The sequence below is a fragment of the Lissotriton helveticus genome (assembly GCF_964261635.1).
Source record: "Lissotriton helveticus chromosome 1_1 unlocalized genomic scaffold, aLisHel1.1 SUPER_1_unloc_77, whole genome shotgun sequence".
In the NCBI taxonomy this organism is placed as follows: Eukaryota; Metazoa; Chordata; class Amphibia; order Caudata; family Salamandridae; genus Lissotriton; species Lissotriton helveticus.
In genome coordinates, this window is record NW_027611722.1 from 921,006 (window position 1) to 936,235 (window position 15,230).

General features: G+C 56.5%; 2 protein-coding genes across 2 annotated transcripts in view; both read right to left on the reverse strand.

Annotated features, from left to right (window-relative positions):
- Positions 1-343, reverse strand: part of LOC144806466 (uncharacterized) — a 222,886-nt gene extending 222,543 nt beyond the window's left edge. The window contains exon 1 of the mRNA XM_078672825.1: positions 316-343. The gene's annotated coding sequence lies outside the window, so the exon portion shown is untranslated. The remainder of the gene's footprint in view (positions 1-315) is intronic.
- Positions 1-15,230, reverse strand: part of LOC144806464 (uncharacterized) — a 498,581-nt gene that overhangs the window by 381,743 nt on the left and 101,608 nt on the right. The gene's annotated exons all lie outside the window — the stretch shown is intronic.

Consider the following 15,230-nt stretch of genomic DNA (forward strand, 5'->3'; position numbering starts at 1 on the left):
GGCCCCTGGATAGAAGGGCCCAGCTCAGCCCCAGGGGCCCCCGGATAGAAGAGCCCAGCTCAACTCAAGGGACCCCGGATAGAAGAGCCCATCTCAGCCCCGGGGTCCCCTGATAGAAGAGCCCAGCTCAGCCCCCGGGCCCCCAAATAGAAGAGCCCAGCTCAGCCCCAGGGGCCCCCGGATAGAAGGGCCCAGCTCAGCCCCAGGGGCCCCCGGATAAAAGAGCCCAGCTCAGCCCGGCTCCTGCAGAGATTCCCTCCAGGATTATTCAGTCTATTTCTACAAACACAGCAGAAGGTGCTGACCATCTCCTACCTGAGCAGAGACCTGTGCAGACATGTCCAGGCTCTCTCCTCCTCCTGGGGTCTGGGGGTGGGAGGTGCAGATCTGGGGTCTGAGAGGGGTCTGCAGATGGAGGTAACTGCACAGACAGACAATCGTTCCTTCCTCCTCTGCTGCAGGCTGCAAACACCAGGAGAGGCCGGAAGTGATGTCACCGCAGCTGCTGGTGCTGTCTCTGCCGCCGCTGACCCGGAAGAGGAAACCCTTATCCCTTTCATCCAATGTGCAGCTCAGTGGGTTTCATCAGCCGGCGAGGAGCGCCCTCTGGTGGCCGCTGACGGAACCGCCGCCTCCAGTCTTTAGGAGTGAATTGGAAATAGCCTGAATTTCATTAATTATATGTAAGAAACTGCTAGAATTAAACTGGACAATATTTTCAATTTTTCCTGTTTCTGTGGGTAATTTTTTATATTTGGTAGGAATGTGTGTATTCAAACAACTTTCCGACTCTGCACCAAATTAAGTTTTACATTTGTTTGCTTTGTTTACCCGCTCACTCCCTTCAAAGGTTCACTTATAAAATAAACAAACAAGTAGATTACAGTCTCAATAACTTCATAAGACAGAACAATCAGATTTGACTGTCACTGATTTCTCCCTCAGTGGATGGTGTCATGACAATGAGTGAACAGTCCACAGATTCCTCACAGTGCAGTAAGATACACCACAGTGCACAGATCCCTCACAGTGCAGCAAGATGCACCACAGTGCACAGATCCCTCACACAGCAGCAAGATGCACCACAGTGCACAGATCCCTCACAGTGCAGCAAGATGCACCACAGTGCACAGATCCCTCACAGTGCAGTAAGATGGAACACAGTGCACAGATCCCTCGCAGTGCAGTAAGATACACCACAGTGCACAGATCCCTCACAGTGCAGCAAGATGCACCACAGTGCACAGATCCCTCACAGTGCAGCAAGATGCACCACAGTGCACAGATCCCTCACAGAGCAGCAAGATGCACCACAGTGCACAGATCCCTCACAGTGCAGCAAGATGCACCACAGTGCACAGATACCTCACAGTGCAGCAAGATCCACCACAGTGCACAGATCCCTCACAGAGCAGCAAGATGCACCACAGTGCACAGATACCTCACAGTGCAGCACGATGCGCCACAGTGCACAGATCCTTCACAGTGCAGCAAGATGCACCACAGTGCACAGATCCCTCACAGTGCAGCAAGATGCACCACAGTGCACAGATACCTCACAATGCAGCAAGATGCACCACAGTGCACAGATCCCTCACAGGGCAGCAAGATGCATCACAGTGCACAGATCACTCACAGTGCACAGATCCCTCACAGTGCAGCAAGATGCACCACAGTGCACATATCCCTCACAGTGCAGTAAGATGCACCACAGTGCACAGATACCTCACAGTGCAGCAAGATGCACCACAGTGCACAGATCCCTCACAGTGCAGCAAGATGCACCACAGTGCACAGATCCCTCACAGTGCAGCAAGATCCACCACAGTGCACAGATCCCTCACAGAGCAGCAAGATGCACCACAGTGCACAGATACCTCACAGTGCAGCACGATGCGCCACAGTGCACAGATCCTTCACAGTGCAGCAAGATGCACCACAGTGCACAGATCCCTCACAGTGCAGCAAGATGCACCACAGTGCACAGATACCTCACAATGCAGCAAGATGCACCACAGTGCACAGATCCCTCACAGGGCAGCAAGATGCATCACAGTGCACAGATCACTCACAGTGCACAGATCCCTCACAGTGCAGCAAGATGCACCACAGTGCACATATCCCTCACAGTGCAGTAAGATGCACCACAGTGCACAGATCCCTCACAGTGCAGCAAGATGCACCACAGTGCACAGATCCCTCACAGTGCAGCAAGATGCACCACAGTGCACAGATCCCTCACAGTGCAGCAAGATGCACCACAGTGCACAGATCCCTCACAGTGCAGTAAGATGGAACACAGTGCACAGACCCCTCACAGTGCAACAAGATGCACCACAGTGCACAGATCCCTCACAGTGCAGCAAGATGCACCACAGTGCACAGATCCCCACAGTGCAGCAAGATGCACCACAGTGCACAGATCCCTCACAGTGCAGCAAGATGCACCACAGTGCACAGATCCCTCACAGTTCAGCAAGATGCACCACCGTGCACAGATCCCTCACAGTGCAATATGCACCACAGTGCACAGATTCCTCACAATGCAGCAAGATGCACCACAGTGCACAGATCCCTCACAGGGCAGCAAGATGCATCACAGTGCACAGATCACTCACAGTGCACAGATCCCTCACAGTTCAGCAAGATGCACCACAGTGCACAGATCCCTCACAGTGCAGCAAGATGCACCACAGTGCACAGATACCTCACAGTGCAGCAAGATGCACCACAGTGCACAGATCCCCACAGTGCAGCAAGATGCACCACAGTGCACAGATCCCTCACAGTGCAGCAAGATGCACCACAGTGCACAGATCCCCACAGTGCAGCAAGATGCACCACAGTGCACAGATCCCCACAGTGCAGCAAGATGCACCACAGTGCAGAGATCCCTCACAGTGCAGCAAGATGCACCACAGTGCACAGATCCCTCGCAGTGCAGTAAGATGCACCACAGTGCACAGATCCCTCACAGTGCAGCAAGATGCATCACAGTACACAGACCCCTCACAGTGCAGCAAGATGCACCACAGTGCACAGATCCCTCACAGTGCAGCGAGGTGCAGTGCAGTGCACAGATTTCCCACAGTGCAGAAAGATGCATCACAGTGCACAGATCCTCACAGAGCAGCAAGATGCACCACAGTGCACAGATCCCTCTTAGTGCAGCAAGATGCACCACAGTGCACAGATCCCTCACAGGGCAGCAAGATGCACCACAGTGCACAGATGCACCACAGTGCACAGATCCCTCACAGTGCAGCAAGATGCACCACAGTGCACAGATCCCTCACAGTGCAGCAAGATGCACCACAGTGCACAGATCCCTCACAGTGCAGCAAGATGTAGTGCAGTGCACATATTTCCCACAGTGCAGCAAGATGCACCACAGTGCACAGATTCCTTGCAGTGCATTAAGATGCAGTGCACAGATCCCCTCTTTAACACACATGATTCCCACAAACACCCCCAGGGCCAGAAGGACAGCCCCCCAGGGCCCCCGGATAGAAGAGCCCAGCTCAGCCCCAGGGGCCCCCGGATAGAAGAGCCCAGGTCAGCCCTAGGGGCCACAGATAGAAGAGCCAAACTCAGCCCCAGGGGCCCTGGATAGAAGAGCCCAGCTCAGCCCCAGGGGCCCCGGATAGAAGAGACCAGTTCAGCCCCCAGAGGCCCCCGGTTAGAAGAGCCCAGCACACCCAGGGGCCCCGGATAGAAGAGCCCAGCTCAGCCCCAGGGGCCCCAGATAGAAGAGCCCAGCTGTGCTACCCAGCGGCCCGGATAGAAGAGCCCAGCTCAGCCCCAGTGCCCCCGGATAGAAGGGCACAGCTCAGCCCCTGGGGCCCCTGGATAGAAGGACCCAGCTCAGCCCAGGGGGCCCCCGGATAGAAGAGCCCAGCTCAGCCCGGGGGGCCCCCGGATTGAAGAGTCCAGCTCAGCCCCAGGGGCCCCCGGATAAAAGAGTCCAGTTCAGCCCCAGGGCCTCGGATAGAAGAGTCCAGCTCAGCCCTAGGGGTCCCCGGATAGAAGGCCCCAGCTCAGTCCCAGAAGCCCCCGGATAGAAGAACCCAGCTCTGCCCCAGGGGTCCCCGGATAGAAGAGCCCAGCTCAGCACCATGGGCCCCAGAAAGAAGAGCCCAACTCAGCCCCCCCCCCGGGCCGGTGGATAGAAGAGCCCAGCTCAGCCCCAGGGGCCCCCGGAGAGAAGAGCCCTGCTCAGCCACAGGACCCCCGGATAGAAGAGCCCAGCTCAGCCCCAGGGGTCCCCGGATAGAACAGCCCAGCTCAGCACCAGGGGCCCCAGATAGAAGAGCCCAGCTCAGCACCTGGTGCCCCAGATAGAAGAGCCCAGCTCAGCACCAGGGGCCCCAGATAAAAGAGCCCATCCCAGCCCCCCCTTGGGCCCATGGATAGAAGAGCCCAGCTCCGCCCCAGGGGCCCCAAGATAGAAGAGCCCAGCTCAGCTCTAGGGGCCCCCGGATAGAAGAGCGCAGCTCAACCCCAGGGGCCCCTGGATAGAGGAACCCAGCTGCGCCCCAGGGGCCCCCAGATAGAAGAGCCCAGCTCAGGCCCAGAGGCCCCCGGATAGAAGAGCCCAGCTCAGCCCCGAGGGCCCCCGGATAGAAGAGCCCAGCTCAGCCCCAAAGGGCCCCCGGATAGAAGAGCCCAGCTCAGCCCCAGGGGCCCCTGGATATAGGAGCCCAGCTCAGCACCAGGGGCCCCGGATAGAAGAGCACAGCTCAGCCCCAGGGGCACCTGGATAGAAGAGCCCAGCTCAGCTCCAGGGGCCCCCAGAAAGATATGCCCAGCTCAGCCCCAGGGGCCCCTGGATAGAGGAGCCCCACTTAGCCCCAGGGGCCCCGGATAGAAGAGCACAGCTCAGCCCCAGGGGCCCCTGGATAGAGGAGCCCAGCTCAGCCCCAGGGGCCCCGGATAGAAGAGCCCAGCTCAGCACCAGGGGCCCCTGGATAGAGGAGCCCAGCTCAGCCCCAGGGGCCCGGATAGAAGAGCCCAGCACAGCACCAGGGGCCCCGGATAGAAGAGCCCAGCCCCCCAAAAGCCCCCGGCCAGAAGAGCCCAGCTCAGCCTCTAGGGCCTCAGGATAGAAGAGCCCAGCTCAGCCCCAGGGCCCCCGATAGAAGAGCCCAGCTCAGCCCCAGGGGACGCAGATAGAAGGGCCCAGCGCAGCCCCAGGGGACCCCAGATAGTAGAGCCCAGCTCAGTACCAAGGGCTCCCAGATAGAAGAGTATAGCTCAGCCCCAGGGGCCCCCAGATAGAAGAGCCCAGTTCAGCCCCAAGGGCCCCCGGATAGAAGAGTATAGCTCAGCCCCACGGGCCCCCCGGATAGAAGAGCCCAGGGGTCCTGGATAGAAGAGCCCAGCTCCGGATAGAAGAGTCCAGCCCTCCCCAGGGGCCCCCAGAGAGAATAGACCAGCTCAGCCCCAGGGGCCCTGGATAGAAGAGCCCAGCACAGCCCCCCTGAGACCCACGGATAGAAGAGCCCAGCTCAGCCCCACAGGCCCCTGGATAGAAGAGCCCAGCTCAGCCCAAGGGGCCCCGGATAGAAGAGCCCAGCTCAGCCCCAGGATAAAAGAGCCCAGCTCAGCCCCCAAGGGGCCCCCGGATAGCAGAGCCCAGCTCAGCCCCAGGGGCACCGGATAGAGGAGCCCAGCTCAGCCCCAGGACCCCCGGATAGAAGAGTCCAGCTCAGCCCAGGGCCCCCGGATAGAAGAGCCCTGCTCAGCCCCAGGACCCCCGGATAGAAGAGTCCAGCTCAGCCCAGGGCCCCCGGATAGAAGAGCCCAGTTCAGCCCAAGGGCCCGCGGATAGAAGAGCCCAGCTCAGCCCCAGGGACACCGGATAAAAGAGCCCAGGTCAGCCCCAGGGTTCCCCAGGATAAAAGAGCCCAGCTCAGCCCCGGGGCCCCGGATAGAAGAGCCCAGCTCAGCCCCAGGGCCCAGGGGCCCCGGATAGAAGAGCCCTCCTTAGCCCCAGGACCCCCGGATAGAAGAGTCCAGCTCAGCCCAGGGCCCCCGGATAGAAGAGCCCAGTTCAGCCCAAGGGTCAGCGGATCGAAGAGCCCAGCTCAGCCCCAGGGACACTGGATAGAAGAGCCCAGGTCAGCACCAGGGGCCCCTGGATAGAGGAGCCCAGCTCAGCCCCAGGGGCCCGGATAGAAGAGCCCAGCACAGCACCAGGGGCCCCGGATAGAAGAGCCCAGCCCCCCAAAAGCCCCCGGATAGAAGAGCCCAGCTCAGCCCCAGGATAAAAGAGCCCAGCTCAGCCCCCAAGGGGCCCCCGGATAGCAGAGCCCAGCTCAGCCCCAGGGGCACCGGATAGAGGAGCCCAGCTCAGCCCCAGGACCCCCGGATAGAAGAGTCCAGCTCAGCCCAGGGCCCCCGGATAGAAGAGCCCTGCTCAGCCCCAGGACCCCCGGATAGAAGAGTCCAGCTCAGCCCAGGGCCCCCGGATAGAAAAGCCCAGTTCAGCCCAAGGGCCCGCGGATAGAAGAGCCCAGCTCAGCCCCAGGGACACCGGATAAAAGAGCCCAGGTCAGCCCCAGGGTTCCCCAGGATAAAAGAGCCCAGCTCAGCCCCGGGGCCCCGGATAGAAGAGCCCAGCTCAGCCCCAGGGCCCAGGGGCCCCGGATAGAAGAGCCCTCCTTAGCCCCAGGACCCCCGGATAGAAGAGTCCAGCTCAGCCCAGGGCCCCCGGATAGAAGAGCCCAGTTCAGCCCAAGGGTCAGCGGATCGAAGAGCCCAGCTCAGCCCCAGGGACACTGGATAGAAGAGCCCAGGTCAGCACCAGGGGCCCCTGGATAGAGGAGCCCAGCTCAGCCCCAGGGGCCCGGATAGAAGAGCCCAGCACAGCACCAGGGGCCCCGGATAGAAGAGCCCAGCCCCCCAAAAGCCCCCGGCTAGAAGAGCCCAGCTCAGCCCCTAGGGCCTCAGGATAGAAGAGCCCAGCTCAGCCGCAGGGGCCCCCGATAGAAGAGCCCAGCTCAGCCCCAGGGGACGCAGATAGAAGGGCCCAGCGCAGCCGCAGGGGCCCTCAGATAGTAGAGCCCAGCTCAGTCCCAAGGGCTCCCAGATAGAAGAGTATAGCTCAGCCCCAGGGGCCCCCAGATAGAAGAGCCCAGTTCAGCCCCAAGGGCCCCCGGATAGAAGAGTATAGCTCAGCCCCACGGGCCCCCCAGATAGAAGAGCCCAGGGGTCCTGGATAGAAGAGCCCAGCTCCGGATAGAAGAGTCCAGCCCTCCCCAGGGGCCCCCAGAGAGAATAGACCAGCTCAGCCCCAGGGGCCCTGGATAGAAGAGCCCAGCACAGCCCCCTGAGACCCACGGATAGAAGAGCCGAGCTCAGCCCCACAGGCCCCTGGATAGAAGAGCCCAGCTCAGCCGAAGGGGCCCCGGATAGAAGAGCCCAGCTCAGCCCCAGGATAAGAGAGCCCAGCTCAGCCCCCAAGGGGCCCCCGGATAGCAGAGCCCAGCTCAGCCCCAGGGGCACCGGATAGAGGAGCCCAGCTCAGCCCCAGGGGCACCGGATAGAGGAGCCCAGCTCAGCCCCAGGGGCCGCGGATAGAAGAGCCCTGCTCAGCCCCAGGACCCCCGGATAGAAGAGTCCAGCTCAGCCCAGGGCCCCCGGATAGAAGAGCCCAGTTCAGCCCAAGGGCCCGCGGATAGAGGAGCCCAGCTCAGCCCCAGGGACACCGGATAAAAGAGCCCAGGTCAGCCCCAGGGTTCCCCAGGATAAAAGAGCCCAGCTCAGCCCCGGGCCCCGGATAGAAGAGCCCAGCTCAGCCCCAGGGGCCCTGGATAGAAGAGCCCTCCTCAGCCCCAGGACCCCCGGATAGAAGAGTCCAGCTCAGCCCAGGGCCCCCGGATAGAAGAGCCCAGTTCAGCCCAAGGGCCAGCGGATAAAAGAGCCCAGCTCAGCCCCAGGGACACCGGATAGAAGAGCCCAGGTCAGCCCCAGGGTTCCCCGGATAGAAGAGCCCAGCTCAGCCCCAGGGGCCCCGGATAGAAGAGCCCTGCTCAGCCCCCCCCAGGGTCCCCCAGATAGAAGAGCCCAGCTCTGCCCCAGGGCCCCCGTATAGAAGAGCCCTGCTCAGCCCCAGGGGCCCCAGATAGAAGAGCCGAGCTCAGCCCCAGGAATCTCCGGATAGAAGAGCCCAGCGCAGCTCCAGGGCCCCAGGATAGAAGAGCCCAGCTCAGCCCCAGGGGCCCCGGATAGAAGAGCCCTGCTCAGCCCCCCCAGGGTCCCCCAGATAGAAGAGCCCAGCTCAGCCCCAGGGCCCCCGGATAGAAGAGCCCTGCTCAGCCCCAGGGGCCCCAGATAGAAGAGCCGAGCTCAGCCCCAGGAATCTCCGGATAGAAGAGCCCAGCGCAGCTCCAGGGCCCCAGGATAGAAGAGCCCAGCTCAGCCCCAGGGGCCCGGATAGAAGAGCCCTGCTCAGCCCCCCCGGGGTCCCCCAGATAGAAGAGCCCAGCTCAGCCTCAGGGGCCCCGGATAGAAGAGCCCAGCTCAGCCCCAGGGGCCCTGGATAGAAGGGCCCAGCTCAGCCCGGCTCCTGCAGAGATTCCCCCCAGGATTATTCAGCCTATTTCTACAAACACAGCAGAAGGTGCTGACAATCTCCTACCTGAGCAGAGACCTGTGCAGACATGTCCAGGCTCTCTCCTCCTCCTAGGGCTGGGGGGCAGATCTGGGGTCTGGTGGTGGTAAATTTGGGCTTTGAGGGCGGTCTGCAGTTGAAGGTAACTGCACAGACAGACAGGGCTCCTTCCTCCTCTGCAGCAGGCTGCAAACACCAGGAGAGGCCAGAAGTGTTGTCACCGCAGCTGCAGGTGCTGTCTCTGCCGCCGATGACCCGGAAGAGGAAACCCTTCTCCCTTTCAGCCAATGTGCGGCTCAGTGGGTTTCATTAGCAGACGAGGAGCGCCCTCAGGTGGCCGCTGACAGAACCGCCGCCTCCAGTCTTTAAGAGTGAATTGGAAATAGCCTGAATTTCATTAATTATATGCAAATGTAAGAAACTGCTACAATTAAACTGGACAATGTTTTCTATTTTTCCTGTTTCTGTGCGTAATTTTTTATATTTGGTAGGACTGTCTGTATTCAAACAACTTTCTAACTCTGCACCAAATTAAGTTTTAAGCTCAGCCCCTAGGGCCCCCGGACAGAAGAGCCCAGCTCAGCCCCCAAGGGCCCCGGATAGAAGAGCCCAGCTTAGCCCCAGGGGCCCATGGATAGAGGAGCCCATCTACACCCCAGGGGCCCCTAGATAGAAGAGCCCAGCTCAGCCACAGAGGCCACCGGATAGAAGAGCCCAGCTCAGCCCCTAGGGCCCCCGGATAGAAGAGCCCAGCTCAGCCCCAAAGGGCCCCCGTATAGAAGAGCCCAGTTCATCCCCAGGGGCTCCTGGATAGAGGAGCCCAGCTCAGCCCCCGGGGGCCCCGGATAGAAGAGCACAGCTCAGCCCCAGGGGCCCCTATGTAAAGGAGCCCAGCTCAGCCCTAGGGCCCACAGATAGAAGAGCCAAGCTCAGCCTCAGGGGCACCCGGATAGAAGAGCCCTGCTCAGCCCTAGGGCCCCCGGATAGAAGAGCCCAGCTCAGCCCCAGGGGCCCCAGATAGAAGAGCCCAGCTCAGTCCCAGGGGCCCCTGGATAGAAGAGCCCAGCTCAGCCCCAGGGGCACAGGATAGAAGAGCCCAGCTCAGCACCAGAGAACCCCGGGATAGAAGAGGCCAGCTCAGCCCCAGGGTCCCCGGATAGAAGAGCCCAGCTCAGCCCCAGGACCACCGGATGGAAGAGCCCAGCTCAGCCGCACAGGCCTCCGGTTAGAAGAGCCCAGCTCAGCTCCAGGGACCCCGGATAGAAAAGCCCTACTCAGCCCCAGGGGCTCCAGATAGAAGAGCCCAGCTCAGCCCCAGGGGGCCCCGGATAGAAGAGCCCAGCTCAGCCCCAGGGCCCCTGGATAGAAGAGCACAGCTCAGCTCCAGGGACCCCGGATAGAAAAGCCCAACTCAGCCCCAGGGGCTCCAGATAGAAGAGCCCAACTCAGCCCCAGGGGCCCCCGGATAGAAGAGCCCAGCTCAGCCCCAGAGGCCCTGGATAGAAGAGCCCAGTAAGAGTTTCTTACATCAGCCTCAGGGCCCCGGGATAGAAGAGCCCAGCTCAGCCCCTGGGGCCCCAGATAGAAGGGCCCAGCTCAGCCCTAGGGGCCACAGATAGAAGAGCCCAGCTCAGCCCGGCTCCTGCAGAGATTCCCTCCGGGATTATTCAGTCTATTTCTACAAACACAGCAGAAGGTGCTGACAATCTCCTACCTGAGTGGAGACCTGTGCAGACATGTCCAGGCTCTCTCCTCTGGGATCTGAGGGTGGTAAATCTGGGGTTTGAGGGGGGTCTGCAGATGAAGATAACTTCACAAACAGACAGGGCTCCTTCCTTCTCTGCTGCAGGCTGCAAACACCAGGAGAGGCCGGAAGTGATGTCACCCCCGCTGCTGGTGCTGTCTCTGCCGCCGCTGACCCGGAAGAGGAAACCCTTCTCCCTTTTTATCCAATGTGCAGCTCAGTGGGTTTCATCAGCAGGCGATGAGCGCCCTCTGGTGGCCGCAGACGGAACCGCCGCCTCCTTCAGTCTTCAAGAGTGAATTGGAAGTGACAGCCTGAATTTCATTAAATACATAAAAATTTAAGAAAACTGCTAGAATTAAACTAGACAACGTTTTTTTGTTTTTCTATTTTTCCTGTTTCTGTGGGTAATTCTTTATATTTGATAGGGCTGTGTGTATTCAAACAACTTTCCAACGATTTGCCCCAAACTAAGTTTTGCATTTCTCTGCATTTTTTACCCACTCACTCCCCCCAAAGTTTCACTTATAAAACAAAATAAAGTAAATTGCCGTCTCAATACATTCATGAGACAGAACAATCGGGTTTGACGCTCGCATATTTCTCCCTCAGTGGATGGTGTCATGACAATGAGTGAACGTTGCCAGGTCTGAGGATGAGAGGGTATTCCAGCATTAACTAATGTCAGACTCCTTCATACAGGCTCTTATTAGAGTTACCACCTTTGGTCATGTTTTAAGAATATGCATCGGCCCGGATATTATTCTTCAATAAGACTTTGAATAAAAGTGTTTGTATTCATTTTTAACATGGGTTTGTTGTCTTTATTTACTTGAACTCTCAGTCAGGATTCATTAAGGCAGCTCTAGAACACATTTTAAAGTGATTTCTGCTTATATTCGATATTTTAAGTTTGCACTGATTAGAGGAAAAATGCCAGCTTTAAGTAATCTTCCTACTTTTGTACTGGCCGGGACAAGAAAATACTGACCATGCCATTCCTATAAAAGACTGGTCAGGTGATAACCCTCTCTCATAGCTTGAGTCACTCCTCGTTCACGCACCATCAATGTGCGGTTGAAGGAGGACTTCGTAGCACCGTCAGGCAAGTTGCATTTGTTGCCTGGGCAGTGACATCAGATGCGACATGCACACATCAGAGCCTTCAAGTCTCACTCATCATGAGTGACACTCACACATTTAGAGGTTGTGCTGAAGTCTCCCTCACACCTAGCTGAATCTTATCACTGGGAGACGGGAGAGGGTCCTAGTACTCCATATGTGACTTTGCTCGCACTTCTACTGTGTGCAGAGTAGCCGCTTACAACTAAAGAGGGAGACACTATTCACTTCATAGAGTTCAGCAAACCCACTGTCCTACATTTTGATATCACTACAATTTCAATATTTCACCTTTGTGGCTGCACAGATTATACATTCGGGCTAACGTTGATTTGGATGTCTGTGTTAATGATTTGTATGTCACCTGTGTACTCATCATTCCTATAATTTCACTATTGTCTCTTCCTCTGACATTATCGAAGTCAAATGTTATGTGACATCACTTCCTGTGAGGTCATCCATAGGATAGTTTGTTTTGGCTCCTAAGAGTCTCAAAGTCTTGAGCTCTCTGAAGCTCATACATGAGTGCTCATCTGGAGTAAGGGGGAGGAGCATGCTCTTAGCTCAGAGATGAAAGCGCCTGGAAGTGGTGCAGGCGCTACCCTGACATGTTCCTGCCAAGCTTTGCTATCAGCATGCACACCAGAAGAGTGCTGATCTCTGCAAAAAGATATGACATGTTTGTTTCAATTTAATTGCACTTCATGTCAGTGTTGTTCAACTCTACAATGGTCACAAAGTGGTTCCCCCCTTGAGTTCCCACGAGTACCTTCAGTCTCTTAACTTTCACACTGTGCAGTTTCTGCAATGACATTGTCCTTGGAAGAGCAGACTGTCTTTTCTGAGAGAGAAGTCAAACTTATGCTTCCTGGAGAAAGTGGTTAAAGGCGCTGTCTATGTTTCTGCTGAATCTTGGATTTGACTAAAGTGAGTCAAATCCTGTGCCGAGGTGGGTTCACTCAGAGAAGCCCAACAAAATGTACATTGGCGCTGTATGAATCTGGCTTTGTATATGGTATGGCCACTAGGTGGTCATTCCATGCACAGAGATCAGGGGTTCCCCAAAAGTGTACAGGGCTCAATGTAAAACCAAAGTGCTCTATTAGTGGAGTGCGGGCGAGCAGCCTTAGGCCTCACACAGCGAAGTGGAAGACATTTATTGCACAACATTGACCAATAATGGACACACGGCTCAATAAGGAGATCCAAACCACTTTTGGAAAAATATACATTGTTTGTATTTTATTTTAAGACCAAGATCTTTGCAAAAAGGTAAGTACGTTTGTAAATAAAAATACTTTCGCTTTTAAAAGTTGGCATTTAGAATATGTTTGAAGCAGTTCAATGTTCCCTCTGGTGAAAACAATAATGCAGTTTAACAGGTAAGTTCCACACTTACAAATCCAGTATTCGGGCCCAAAGGTCAGCAAGGAGCACGGGTTAGGTGAGTACCACAACTGCACCACGAACAGCACAGGGGCGGCTGAGTGCAGAGGTCAGAGTCAAAGTTCGACCCAATGCTTTTCAATAGAGACGGGGGTGCCTGAAGCCACACTGCTTGCAGGTAAGTGGATCAGTTGCAGAGGCTAAGCTTTGGGGGTTAGCACAAGCACAGGGGGGGCCCCAAGCAGCACCAAGCATACACCACCAGGGGCAGAGGGGCAGCTGAATGCTAAATCAGCGCTCAGTGCCCAATGCTTTTGAATGGAGTTTGGAGCTTTTGACAAACAGGATGCAGGCATCTCACTGGAGGTTGCAAGAGGGAGACCAACTACAGGAGAGGTAAGTAGAGAGGCAGGGTGTGGTAGGGGCAAAATTGGTTCAGCTCACCAAGGCCCAGGGGCTTCGGGTGCAGGGGTGCCTTTCAACTTCCAAGTCTTCTTACCTGAGTCAGTCACGGTCCGTCAGAGCCTCTGGATTCTGTCTGCAGGCATCGTCATGGAGGTCAGGAGCGGTCAGCGAACACTGGATTTGAGGTCTAAATCACCACGGAGACTTCACTGGGCAGGTGGGACACTCAGACTCGGGCCATGGGCGTCGGATGCAGGGATTGCGGTTCTAGCTGGATCCAGAGCCCTTGGAGTTGTTTTTTTCTCGACAGATCCACTCTCCACAGGAGATTGGAGTCTTCTTCAAAGGCAGCAGTCCACCCAGGGTTTTCAGAGCTCACCGGCTGCAAGACAGGTTGCAGGTTCGCAGAAGCTGGAGACAGGCTAGTAGGGATGGGGCCAAGACAGTCTCCGTATTCAGTCTTCTCTGCAGGGATGTCTTCTTTCTTCTTAAGACATCGCAGATCCAATTTCCAGGACTGGTAGAGCCACCTAAAAACAAAATTTAGGGGCATTTTAGGGGAGTAGCAGGTAGGGCCAATTGGCACCTTGCCTGGGTTGACTACACCATCTATTATGCCACCCTCCTGTGGGAGTGTGCATAGACCTAACCCTGATTGGCGGGTCTACCCATCTTCAAGATGGTGAGGACTGAAAGATGTGCTTCACCCCGCCTCCCCCACCTGAGTGATGGATTGGCAGAGGTGGGCACATCTCTTATTCTCATAAGTTTTCCCACATGAAGTGAAGGTGTAAACCAGAGGCTGCCATCTTCTGTTAGCAGCAGAGGCACAGGATGCATATTACAAAGGCTGCAGTCCTTTGAAGCTTCCCCTTTGAGCACCGGCCCATCCTGGGGGAGGAGGTGTGACACGTTGGCCCAGGATGTGCATTCTTTCTGGTCCATGAGAGAAGGGGCTCTCCACCCAGGAGTCCAGAAACATGTCTGGTGGTGGCTAAATGCCTACAGCCGGTCAGAAACCACACCAGGAATGGTAGGTTTTCAGGGGGCACCACTGAGTTGCCCTCTGAGTACATGGTATAATAAATCTCACAGTGGCATTGGTGTGGATATATTGAAAGGAGTAGTTTGGTACCAAACACCCCTGTGTTCAGGGAAGCAATCATGGTGCTGTGGAAATCGAGCTGTCGAGTTTCCAGCCCATGTACTCTGTTTGGCTTCACTGGCACTTACAATATTAAATAATGGACTCTAATATTGTAGGGGCGTATCTGCTCATGCAGATATGTCCTCACCTGTGGTATAGCATACCCTGCATTAGGGCTGTGAGATCGGCTAGAGCGGTGACCTACCTATACCTTCAGGCAGTGTTGTCTGGCACGGCACCCAGGTAGAGTGCCATGTCAACCTTGTTGTTTTCGCTCTCACAGGGGCATGCATGCTGCAAGGGCAGTGGCATGGTCCCACTGAGGAGGGTACGAGGGGACCCTATTCAGCTCCCAGGCCCTGGGTACCCAGGGTACCATTTACTAGGGACTTACAGGGCGCAGACATAGCAATTGTGGATATGTTTTGGGAAAAAGCACTGGCACAGGAGACCCTGTGCACTACAATTGAAACCACATCAAAACCAGGCATCAAAAAACAGGGTATAACCATGTCAAACGAGGCACTTTCTCACAGATGCTCTTAGTGTTACAAATGGGCGTGACGGATAGGACCTCTGCTCCACTGGGCTGGGTCAAGATATTTCCTTTGAAATGCTTTCAGCTGACACATCCGGGGGATTGAAAGGGCGTCTGATGAAATATCTTCATCCCGCAAAGAACACTACATAAACCGAGGCGGCATCAAAGAATCTAGCACACCTTAAGTCATTGGGGGTAGAAGTTGCTCCTGCTGTAGACCGTCTTCACCATACCCAGGGTTTGGGGGTAATAACACGCATGTGGCAACAGA